Genomic DNA, 12389 nt, shown 5'->3' with positions numbered 1-12389 from the left:
TATGTGCATGGCCTTCTAGATTTCCAGGAATATGATGGAAATAATCAAAACCCTTGGACATCTCATTTCCCAGATTGTCCCTTTAAGCTTTTTCTTTAGTCTCTTATTTTCCTCAACCATTATCCACTGCCTCTGGCAACTCAGTTGCCTTTAATTATTTCCAATAAATGTTTTCATGGAAAAGGATTTTTGCACTGGACAAGTTCCCAGTCATGTCAAATAAGAACTACTTTGCAACTGGATATTCCAGAAAACCACCAGACAGGTAAAATAATGACAATTCTCTGATCATGAGGTTTTGGAAAAGGCCCAGCTCTATTCTGCTCCCTCCAGGCTGCTGGTTTTCACTGTGATTATAGGCTGTTGGTTTTCAACTCTACTGCAGAACCTGAAAGGACAAAATGGGAATTGTAAAAGTTAAAATGTCACAAAATTCACTGTTCTTATTGAGATTGCACCATTTTTCTTTAGTAAATATTTCCTGGATTGCTGCAAGACTTTGGTTAATTCCCAGAGTTCTGAAAAAGTTTTTTTTTTTACATAATTTGTGTCACTTTTCTTGTTGCTGTTATGGAGAGGAGAGTTTTTGGAGGTTCTTTGTTATTTTTGCCAATATTGACCTATCTATAGGAGTTTTTAAAAATTTATATCATTGTCATTTTTTACTTCTAGAATTTCTATTTAATTCTTTTGATACATTCTATTTCTTTAATGAATTTTTTCATTATGATTTCTATTATCTTGAACATATTCATTACAGCTATTATAAAATTTATCTCTAGTCTAATAATTAAGTCATTCGTTCTTTTTTTCAGTGATGCAGTTTTCTTCCAGAAGGAATTTGCCTTTTCTTCTGTTAGGCATATAGAGTAGAAACTGATCCTTATTTTAATCTGGAATGGATCTGACTTGAAGCAGGGTTTAAGTTTTTTTCTGGCTGTAATTGTCCACTGTTTCACTGACATCCTGACCCCTTAAATTTGGCAGCCCCACATACCATTCTTTGTCTCTCCATGCCCATAAGTTGTCTGCTAGAATTATCAGTCTCTTGCTCTGCCCTAAAAATAAAATAATTTCTTTAGGCGTAAAGCAATTGCAGGATGTTGGCTCACCTCTCTTGTTATCTTCTTTTCATGATCTCATCTTCTTAAGCTGTGGTCACCTTGAGAGTTTTATGATTCCCTTGAGCATGTATTTTTTGTAGGGTTTTTTCAGTCTTGCTCTGTCACACAGGCTGGAGTGCGGTGGTGTGATCATAGCTCACTGCAGACTCAGCTTCTTGAGCTCCAGTGCTCAAGCAATCCTCTTGCCTCAGCCTCCCAAGTAACTAGGACTATAAGCATGTGCCACCATGCCCAGTTAATTTTTTATTTTTGTAGATACTGGGTCTTGCTATGTAGCCCAAGCTGGTCTTAAGACTCCTAGACTCAAGTGATCCTCCTGCCTCCTGAAGTGCTGGGATTACAGGTATGAACCACTGTGCCTGGCCTATTTTTTGTGTTTTACCTGGCTTTACTCATTGTAATTGGAAGGAACATTAATATTGTACAAGCTATTCCATCATAGCCAAACAGTAGAGGTCAATCTACAGTATTGTTTTTGATTTACAACTGGGGATATAATTGGAACCTCAAGTCTTTCTACTAGTGTCTTCCTTCATAATCTGTTGTTTCAGATGTGGAAGTTGATATTGGACATCTTCCAGTAGCCAAGCATATATATTGCATTCATATAGTAAGGATCTGGGGAGATAATCAAATGATGTGTTGTGACTATCATAATCTACCACTTTGACCAACAAACCGTAGTCACTTCTTGGTGGGAGACTACAATTGATCAAACATACATTATGAAAAATAATTTTATTTCTCTTCAGTTACTATACGGTAGTCATTTACCTTAGATACTCTTAGAATTAATGACGCTCATTAACCAGTTTATCATTGATGTCATTGTTGCCATAGTAAATTAGAAATGAGGGATTATCTTTATCAATGTCAGTATTTGAAGTAATATCAGCAAGAAATTAATAATAACCTGTATAGATGTGTTTGGGCAGACTCATTTGAGGCTGGGAAAGAGAACAGTCAGTTACGTGGTCTGGTAAAGGTAAGGCATCCAGTGTGGCTGGAATGTTGTATACAATAGTGTGGCAGAGGGTAAATGACTAGAATAGTGAGTTGATGTCTTTTATTTACTACTTCTCTGCCTCTCTCGGTAGAGAGGAAGTAAACAATATCAAATATTGGCAAGTAACAATATATTATTATGACTTTACTTAAAGAAACAAGGTCTATGGGTAATTAGTAAGCACATAAAACACAATATTGAGAGTTCTAAGATCATTAGAATTAGAATCAGGCATCTTTAGTTTAAACCTATTTATGTCCCAAGAAATAAATTTGACTATACATGGAGTGAATGTAAAACCATAAGTATATTTCTCTATTTTAAGTGTATCCCCAAGTTAACTTTCCCTTGTTTGAATCTCTGAAATATCTACAGACACACTATTGCCACCTAACAAGGGGCAAATGTATGATGAATGAGAAGTCAGAATGAAGAAAGACAGCAGTCTTAACAATTTCCTGTTAAATCATCTTACTTTTTGCAAATTGTACAAAAATATATGATGTTAAAAGGCTCCAGGCCAGGCGCAGTGGCTCATGCCTGTAATCCTAGCACTTTGGGAGGCCGAGGCAGGCAGATCACCTGAAGTTGGGAGTTTGAGACCAACCTGACCAACATGAAGTAACCCTGTCTCTACTAAAAATACGAAAAATTAGCTGGGCGTGAAGGCGCATGCCTGTAATCCCAGCTACTCGGGAGGCTGAGGCAGGAGAATCACTTGAACCAGGAGGTGGAGGTTACAGTGAGCCGAGATCACACTATTGCACTCCAGCCTGGGCAATAAGAGTGGAACTCCATCTCAAAAAAAAAAAAAATGCTCCTGTGAGATAGGGTCCTGAATATTAAATTTCTTCAGCTGAAAGGTAAGTCAGCCTCTGTATAAGGACAAGTTCATTTCTATACTTGCTCCTATTTTCTTTTTTTTTTTTTTAATTGCATTTTAGGTTTTGGGGTACTTGTGAAGAACATGCAAGATTGTTGCATAGGTGTATACGTGGCAGTGTGATTTGCTGCCTTCCTCCCCTTCACCTATATCTGGCATTTCTCCCCATGCTATCTCTCTCCAACTCCCCACCCCCCGCTGTTCCTCCCCATTTCCCCCCAACAGACCCCAGTGTATAGTGCTCCCCTCCCTGTGTCCATGTGTTCTCATTGTTCAACACCCACCTATGAGTGAGAACATGCGGTGTTTGATTTTGTGTTCTTGTGTCAGTTTGCTGAGAATGATGGTTTCCAGGTTCAACCACGTCCCTACAAAGGACGCAAACTCGTCAGTTTTGATGGCTGCATAATATTCCATGGTGTATATGTGCCACATTTTCCCTGTCCAGTCTATCATCTATGGGCATTTGGGTTGGTTCCAGGTCTTTGCTATTGTAAACTGTGCTGCAATGAACATTCGTGTGCATGTGTCCTTATAGCAGAATGATTTATAATCCTTTGGATATATACCCAGTAATGGGATTGCTGGGTCAAATGGAATTTCTATGTCTAGGTCCTTGAGGAATCGCCACACTGTCTTCCACAATGGTTGAACAAATTTACACTCCCACCAACAGTGTAAAAGTGTTCCGATTTCTCCACATCCTCTCCAGCATCTGTTGTCTCCAGATTTTTTAATGATCGCCATTCTAACTGGTGTGAGATGGTATCTCAATGTAGTTTTGATTTGCATTTCTCTAATGACCAGTGATGATGAGCATTTTTTCATATGTTTGTTGGCCTCATGTATGTCCTCTTTTGTAAAGTATGTGTTCATATCCTTCGCCCACCTTTGAATGGGCTTGTTTTTTTCTTGTAAATCTGCTTTAGTTCATTGTAAATTCTGGATACCAGCCCTTTGTCAGATGGGTAAGCTGCAAAAATTTTTTCCCATTCTGTTGGTTGCCGATTCACTCTAATGACTGTTTCTTTTGCCATGCAGAAGCTGTGGAGTTTGATCAGGTCCCATTTGTCTATTTTGGCTTTTGTTGCCAATGCTTTTGGTGTTTTGGTTATGAAGTCCTTGCCCACGCCTACGTCCTGAATGGTTTTGCCTAGGTTTTCTTCTAGGGTTTTTATGGTGTTAGGTCTTATGTTTAAGTCTTTAATCCATCTGGAGTTAATTTTAGTGTAAGGTGTCAGGAAGAGGTCCAGTTTCTGCTTTCTGTATATGGCTAGCCAGTTTTCCCAACACCACTTATTAAACAGGGAATCCTTTCCCCATTGCTTGTTTTTGTCAGGTTTGTCAAAGATCGGATGGTTGTAGATATGTTGTGTTGCCTTCAAGGCCTCTGTTCTGTTCCATTGGTCTATATCTCTGTTTTGGTACCAGTACCATGCTGTTTTGATTACTGTAGCCTTGTAGTATAGTTTGATGTCCAGTAGTGTGATGCCTCCCACTTTGTTCTTTTTGCTTAGAATTGACTTGGCTATGCGGGCTCTCTTTTGGTTCCATATGAAGTTTAAGGTAGTTTTTTCCAGTTCTGTGAAGAAGGTCATTGGTAGCTTGATGGGGATAGCGTTGAATCTGTAAATTACTTTGGGCAGTATGGCCATTTTCATGATATTGATTCTTCCTAACCATGAACATGGAATGTTTCTCCATCTGTTTGTGTCCTCTCTTATTTCGTTGAGCAGTGGTTTGTAGTTCTCCTTTAAGAGGTCCTTTACGTTCCTTGTTAGTTGCATTCCTAGGTATTTTATTCTCTTTGTAGCAATTGTGAATGGCAGTTCATTCTTGATTTGACTCTCTTTAAGTCTGTTATTGGTGTATAGAAATGCTTGTGATTTTTGCACATTGATTTTGTATCCTGAGACTTCGCTGAAGTTGCTTATCAGTTTCAGGAGATTTTGGGCTGAGATGATGGGGTCTTCTAGATATACAATCATGTCGTCTGCAAATAGAGACAATTTGACTTCCTCTTTTCCTATTTGAATACCCTTTATTGCTTTTCTTGCCTGATTGCTCTGGCTAGAACTTCCAGTACTATATTGAATAGGAGTGGTGAGAGAGGGCATCCTTGTCTAGTGCCAGATTTCAAAGGGAATGCTTCCAGTTTTTGCCCATTCAGTATGATATTGGCTGTTGGTTTGTCATAAATAGCTTTTATTATTTTGAGATACGTTCCATCAATACCTAGTTTATTGAGGGTCTTTAGCATAAAGGGCTGTTGAATTTTGTTGAAGGCCTTCTCTGCATCAATTGAGATAATCATGTGGTTTTTGTCTTTGGTTCTGTTTATGTGGTGAATTACATTTATAGAGTTGCGTATGTTGAACCAGCCTTGCATCCCTAGGATGAATCCTACTTGATCATGGTGGATAAGCTTCTTGATGTGCTGTTGCAATCGGCTTGCCAGTATTTTATTGAAGATTTTTGCATCTATGTTCATCATGGATAATGGCCTGTCGTTTTCTTTTCTTGTTGAGTCTCTGCCAGGTTTTGGTATTAGGATGATGTTGGTCTCATAAAATGATTTGGGAAGGATTCCCTCTTTTTGGATTATTTGGAATAGTTTCAGAAGGAATGGTACCAACTCCTCTTTGTATGTCTGGTAGAATTCGGCTGTGAACCCATCTGGACCTGGGCTTTTTTTGGGTGGTAGGCTCTTAATTGCTGCCTTGACTTCAGACCTTGTTATTGGTCTATTCAGGGTTTTGACTTCTTCCTGGTTTAGGCTTGGGAGGAGGCAACTGTCCAGGAATTTATCCATTTCTTCCAGGTTTTCTAGTTTATGTGCATAGAGTTGTTTGTAATAATCTCTGATGATGGTTTGAATTTCTGTGTAATCTGTGGTGATATCCCCTTTATCATTTTTTATTGCATCTATTTGGTTATTCTCTCTTTTCTTTTTTATTAATCTGGCTAGTGGTCCTTTTGTTGATCTTTTCGAAAAACCAGCTTCTGGATTTATTGATTTTTTGAAGGGTTTTTTGTGTCTCTATCTCCTTCAGTCCTGCTCTGATCTTAGTTATTTCTTGTCTTCTGCTAGCTTTTGAGTTTTTTTTATCTTGCTCATCTAGCTCTTTCAATTTTGAGAATAGGGTGTCAATTTTAGATCTCTCCTTGCTTCTCATGTGGGCACTTATTGCTATATATTTTCCTCTAGAGACGGCTTTAAATGTGTCCCAGAGATTCTGGTATGTTGTGTCTTTGTTCTCGTTGGTTTCGAAGAACATCTTTATTTCTGCCTTCATTTCATTGTTTATCCAGTCAATATTCAAGAGAAAGTTGTTCAGTTTCCATGAAGCTGTGTGGTTCTGGGTTGGTTTCTGAATTCTGAGTTCTAACTTGATTGCACTGTGGTCTGAGAGACTGTTTGTTATGGTTTCCATTCTTTTGCATTTGCTGAGGAGTTATTTACTTCCAATTATGTGGTCAGTTTTAGAGTAGGTGTGATGTGGTGCTGAGAAGAATGTATATTCTGTGGATTTGGGGTGGAGAGTTCTGTAAATGTCTATTAGGTTTACTTGGTCCAGGTCTGAGTTCAAGTCCTAGATATCCTTGTTAATTTTCTGTCTCGTTGATCTGTCTAATATTGACAGTGGTGTGTTAAAGTCTCCCACTATTATTGTATGGAAGTCTAAGTCTCTTTGTAAGTCATTAAGAACTTGCCTTATGTATCTGGGTGCTCCTGTATTGGGTGCATATATATTTAGGATCGTTAGCTCTTCTTGTTGCATTGATCCTTTTACCATTATGTAATGTCCTTCTTTGTCTCTTTTGATCTTTGTTGCTTTAAAGTCTATTTTATCAGAGATGAGAATTGCAACTCCTGCTTTTTTTTGCTCTCCATTTGCTTGGTAAATCTTCCTCCATTCCTTTATTTTGAGCCTTTGTGTATCTTTGCATGTGAGATGGGTTTCCTGGATACAGCACACTGATGGATTTTGGCTTTTTATCCAATTTGCCAGTCTGTGTCTTTTGATTGGGGCATTTAGTCCATTTATGTTTAGGGTTAATACTGTTATGTGTGAATTTGATACTGCCATTTTGATGCTAGCTGGCTGTTTTGCCTGTTAGTTGATGCAGATTCTTCATTGTGTTGATGCTCTTTACCATTTGGTATGTTTTTGGAGTGGCTGGTACTGGTTGTTCTTTTCTATGTGTAGTGCCTCTTTCAGGAGCTCTTGTAAAGCAGGTCTGGTGGTGATGAAATCTCTGAGTACTTGCTTGTTCACAAAGGATTTTATTTTTCCTTCACTTATGAAGCTTAGTTTGGCTGGATATGAAATTCTGGGTTGAAAGTTCTTTTCTTTAAGGATGTTGAATATTGACCCCCACTCTCTTCTGGCTTGTAAGGTTTCTGCTGAGAGATCTGCTGTGAGTCTGATGGGCTTCCCTTTGTGGGTAACCCGACCTTTCTCTCTGGCTGCCCTTAGCATTTTCTCCTTCATTTCAGCCCTGGTGAGTCTGATGATTATGTGCCTTGGGGTTGCTCTTCTTGAGGAATATCTTTGTGGTGTTCTCTGTATTTCCTGGATTTGAATATTGGCCTGCCTTGCTAGGTTGGGGAAGTTTTCCTGGATAATATCCTGAAGAGTATTTTCCAGCTTGGATGCATTCTCTTCGTCACATTCAGGTACACCTATCAAACATAGATTAGGTCTTTTCACATAGTCCCATATTTCTTGTTGACTTTGTTCATTCCTTTTTACCCTGTTTTCTCTCATCTTGCCTTCTTGTTTTTTTTCATTGAGTTGATCTTCGACCTCTGATATCCTTTCTTCTGCTTGGTCAATTCGGCCATTGAAACTTGTGCATGCCTCGTGAAGTTTTCGTGTTGTGTTTTTCAGCTCCATCAATTCACTTATATTCCTCTTTAAGTTGTCCATTCTCATTAGCATTTCATCAAATCTTTTTTCAAGGTTCTTAGTTTCTTTGCATTGGGTTAGAACATGTTCTTTTAGCTCATGGAAATTTCTTATTACCCACTTTCTGAAGGCTGATTCTGTCATTTCATCACACTCATTCTCCATCCAGTCTTGATCCCTTGCTGGTGAGGAGTTGTGATCCCTTGTAGGAGGAAAGGTGTTCTGGTTTCTGGTGTTTTCATCCTTTTTGCGCTGGTTTCTTCCCATCTTTGTGGATTTATCCACCTGTCGACTTTGTAGTTGTTGACTTTCTGATTGGGTCTCTGAGTGGACGTCCTGTTTGTTGATGATGAAGTTATTTCTGTTTCTTAGTTTTCCTTTTAACTGTCTAGCCTCTCTGCTGTAGGACTGCTGAGGTCCACTCCAGGCCCTGCTTGCCTGGGGATCACTTGCAGCAGCTGCCAAACAGTAAAGGTTGCTACCAGTTTATTTTTCTGCTTTGTCCCAGAAGGATACCTGCCTTATGTCAGTCTGAGCTCTCCTTTATCAGGTGACTATTTGGATATATGGGGGTCAGGGAGCTGCTTAAGGAAGCAGTCTGTCCTTTACAGTAGCTCAAGTGCTGAGCTGTGAGCTCTGTTGTTCATTCAGAGCTGCTGGGCAGGTAAGTTTAAGTCTGCAGCAGCAGAACTCATAAACCCCTTTTTTTCCCCAGGTGTTCTGTCCCAGGGAGTTAGGGCTTTATGAGTTTCCGCTGTGCTGCTGCCTTTTTTTTTCTTCAGGGCTGCCCTGCCCACAAGGAGGCAGCCTAGTCACTCTCTGCCTGCAGAGGCTTCCCTGAGCTGCTGTGGGCTCTGCCCAGATGCCGTGTGAACTTCCCTGCAGTTCTGTTTATATCAGTGTAGTTAGAACTGCCTCAGCAATGGTGGCCCACCTCTGTAATGACAGATTCTCTCTGTAATGGCAGGTTGCCTCGTCAATGGCAGGCTGCCTCAGCAGTGGCGGACTGCCTCCGTAGTGGTGGAGTGCCTCGGTAATGGCAGATGCCCCTCCCCCACAGAGCTGGACCATCCCGGGTTCAGCTGTGCTTGCTGTGAAACTCTCAACCCAGAACATTTCTAATTGCTGTTTTTTTGTTTTTCTGGTTTTTTGTGTGTGGGGGGGGGGTGGGACCAGCCGGGCCTGATCACCTGGCTCCCTGCCTCTGAACCTTTTGTTTTTTAGTTGAACGGTCAGCTCTCTCCCAGGTGTCCTGGTTGCCTGTTGAATAGACACCGGGATCTGTGGGATTTTCCGTGCGGCGACCCACTGCGCCAGCTGAAACTGTGGCTCTGAGATTCGTGGTGCTTTTTTGCCTGGGAATCTCCTGGCCTGGCTCCCTGTTTCAGCTCCCCTTGCTGGCTAAGTGGGGACACAGTCCCGTTTACTCTGCACTGGGAACCGCTGCACTGGGGCGCTGGCAAAACAGCCGTGCTGGCCAAAACAGCCACGCTGGTGACCCGTGGGGCTCCTCCTCCTAGGAATCTCCTGGTCTGTGGGCAATAAAAATCCGTCTGGAAATGCGGAGTCCACTCACCCTCTGTGCTTTCACTGGGAGCTGCAATCCTGAGCTGCTCCTAGCCGGCCATCTTGGATTGACTCCTCACTTGCTCCTATTTTCTTTCCTTTTTCTCTGGATTTGGCTCTCTCTTATCTTCTTTTTCTTGTCATTCTATTTTTTTCATTTTTTTTCCCGATTTACCAACTGGTTGTAATTTAGAAATTGAAAATATCTTAATATTTTGGTGTATTCATTTACTTAATAATGTAAGTTCTGAAGATTTGGAACGTATAAGTGAAAATTTCATTATGCTTTGTTTCTGTAAAATAAAAATTAAACTACATGTTTGGGTTTGGGGGTTGGTTTTTGTTTTTAATTTAAAAATTGTTTGGTACATTATATTTGAACATATTCGTGGGGTACATGTGATATTTTGTTACATGCATGCAATGTAATGGTCAAGTCAGAGTGTTTAGGGTATCTATCAACCATGATTTATCATTTTTATGCACTGAGCACATTTCAAGTCCTCTCTTCTAGTTTTTTTTGAAAAATACCATACACTGTTGTTAACTATAGTCACTCTACTCCACTAACAAACATTAGGATTTATTCTTTATATCTAGTGTATGTGCATAACAGTTAACCAACATCTCTTTATCTCCGTCCACTTTCTAGTTTCTGGTATCTATCATTCTACTTCTACCCTGATGTGATCAGTTTTTTAAACTCTTACATATGAGTGAGAACATGTGATATTTGTTTTTCTGTGCCTGGCTTATTTCACTTAACATTATGACGTCCACTTCCATCCATGTTACTGCAAATGATATGATTTCATCTTTTTAAACGGCTGAATAGTTCCATTGTCTATATATACTACATTTTCTTTATCCATTAATCCATTCATAGACACTTAGGTGGATTTCATATCTTGACTACTGTGAATAGTGCTGCAATAAACATGGGAGTGTATGTATCCCTTTGATATATTAATTTTTTTTCCATTTGGATAAATATTAAATAGTGAGATTGTTTGATTGTGTAGTAGTTCTATTTTTAGTTTTTTGAGAAATCGCCATATTATTTTTCACAGTGGCTGTACTAATTTACATTTCAATCAACAGTGAATAACAGTTCTCTTTTCTCCATATCCTTGCCAACACCTGTGGGTTTTTTTTTTTTTTTTCTTTTTCATAATAGTCATCCTAACTGGGGTAAGATGATATCTCATTGTGGTTGTTTGTTTTGTTTTTGTAGTGATGGGATCTCACTATGTTGCTCAGGCTGGTCTCAAACTCTTGGCTCAAGTGATCCTTTTATGTTGGCCTCTGAAAATGTTGGCATTACAGTCATAAGCCACTGTAGCCTGGCCTTGTTGTGGTTTTGATTTGCATTTCCCTGATGATTAGTACGTTGAGCATTCTTTCATGTACCTGTTGACCATTTCTGTGTCTTCTTTTCTTTCTCTTGCTCTCTCTCATTTTTCTTTTCTCAATGAAGAGAACAAATGTATGTCTTCTTTTGGGAAGTGTCTGTTCATGTCCTTTTCTCATTTTAAAAATGGTATTATGTATTTATTTATTTTTGAGACTAGATCTTGCTCTGTTGCCCAGGCTAGAGTGCAGTGGTGCCATAGTTCACTGCAGCATCAAATTCCTGGGCTCAAGCTATCTTCTTGCCTCAGTCCTTCAGCTGGGACTATAGGCTCATGCCACCATACCAGGCTATTGTTTCTTTTTAATTTTAGTAGAGACTGAGGTCTAGCTATGTTTCCCAGGCTGATCTTCAACTCCTGGACTCAAGCAATCCTCCTGCTATAGCCACAAAGTGCTGAGATTACAGGCATGAGCCACCACAAATGGCTGGGATTATTTATTTTTTTACTTTAGAGATGTTTGAGTTCCTTGTATATTCTGGATATGCATTCCCTGTTGGATGAGTAGTTGCATGTATTTTCTCCCATTCAAGAGATTTTCTCTTCACTCCGTAGATTGTTTTGCTGTGCAGAAGCTTTTTAATTTAATATAGTTCCATTTGTTCATTTTTGGTTTTGTTACCAGTGCTTTTGAGATCTGGGTCATAAAATCTTTGCCTAGACCAATGTCCTGAAGAATTTTTTCTATGTTTTCTTCTAGCAGATTTATAGTTTCAGGTATTACATTTAAGTCCTTAATCTATCTTGAGTTGATTTTTGTATATGATGAGAGATAGGGGTTCAGTTTCATGCTTCTGCAAATGATTATCCAGTGTTCCCAGCACCATTTATAGAAGAGGATGTCATATCCCCTTTGTTGAATATAAGTCAGCTATAAATATATTGATCTATTTCTGGGTTCTCTATTCTGTTCTATTCTTTTTCCAAAAAATTTATTTCTTTAAGTTATTGGGGAACAGGTGGTGTTTGGTTACATGAATGAGTTCTTTAGTGACGATTTTTGAGAATTTGGTGCACCCATCACCTGAGCTGTATACAGTGCAACCAATTTGTAGTCTTTTACCCCTCACCCCTTCCCACCCTTTCCTGCTGAGTCCCCGAAGTCCATCGTGTCATTCTTATGTTTTTGCATCCTTGTAGCTTTGCTCCCACTTATGAGTGAGAACATACAATGCTTGGTTTTCCATTCCTGAGTTACTTCACTTAGAATAATAGTCTCCAATCTCAACCAGGTTACCGCAAATGCCATTAATTTATTGCTTTTTATGGCTGAGTAGTATCCTATTATATACCACTGTTTCTTTATACACTCTGATTGATGGGCATTTGGGTTGGCTCCACATTTTTGCAACTGCGAATTGTGCTGTTATAACCATGTGTGTGCAAGTATCTTTTTTGTATTATCACTTTTTGTCCTCTGGTAGATACCCAGTAGTGGGATTGCTGAATCAATGATAGTTCTACTTTTAGGAATCTTTAAGGAGT

Source organism: Aotus nancymaae, unplaced genomic scaffold (assembly GCF_030222135.1).
Source record: "Aotus nancymaae isolate 86718 unplaced genomic scaffold, 86718_ANA_hifiasm-v0.15.2.pri h1tg000040l, whole genome shotgun sequence".
Classification (NCBI taxonomy): Eukaryota; Metazoa; Chordata; class Mammalia; order Primates; family Aotidae; genus Aotus; species Aotus nancymaae.
Note: the sequence above shows the minus strand (reverse complement) of the source record.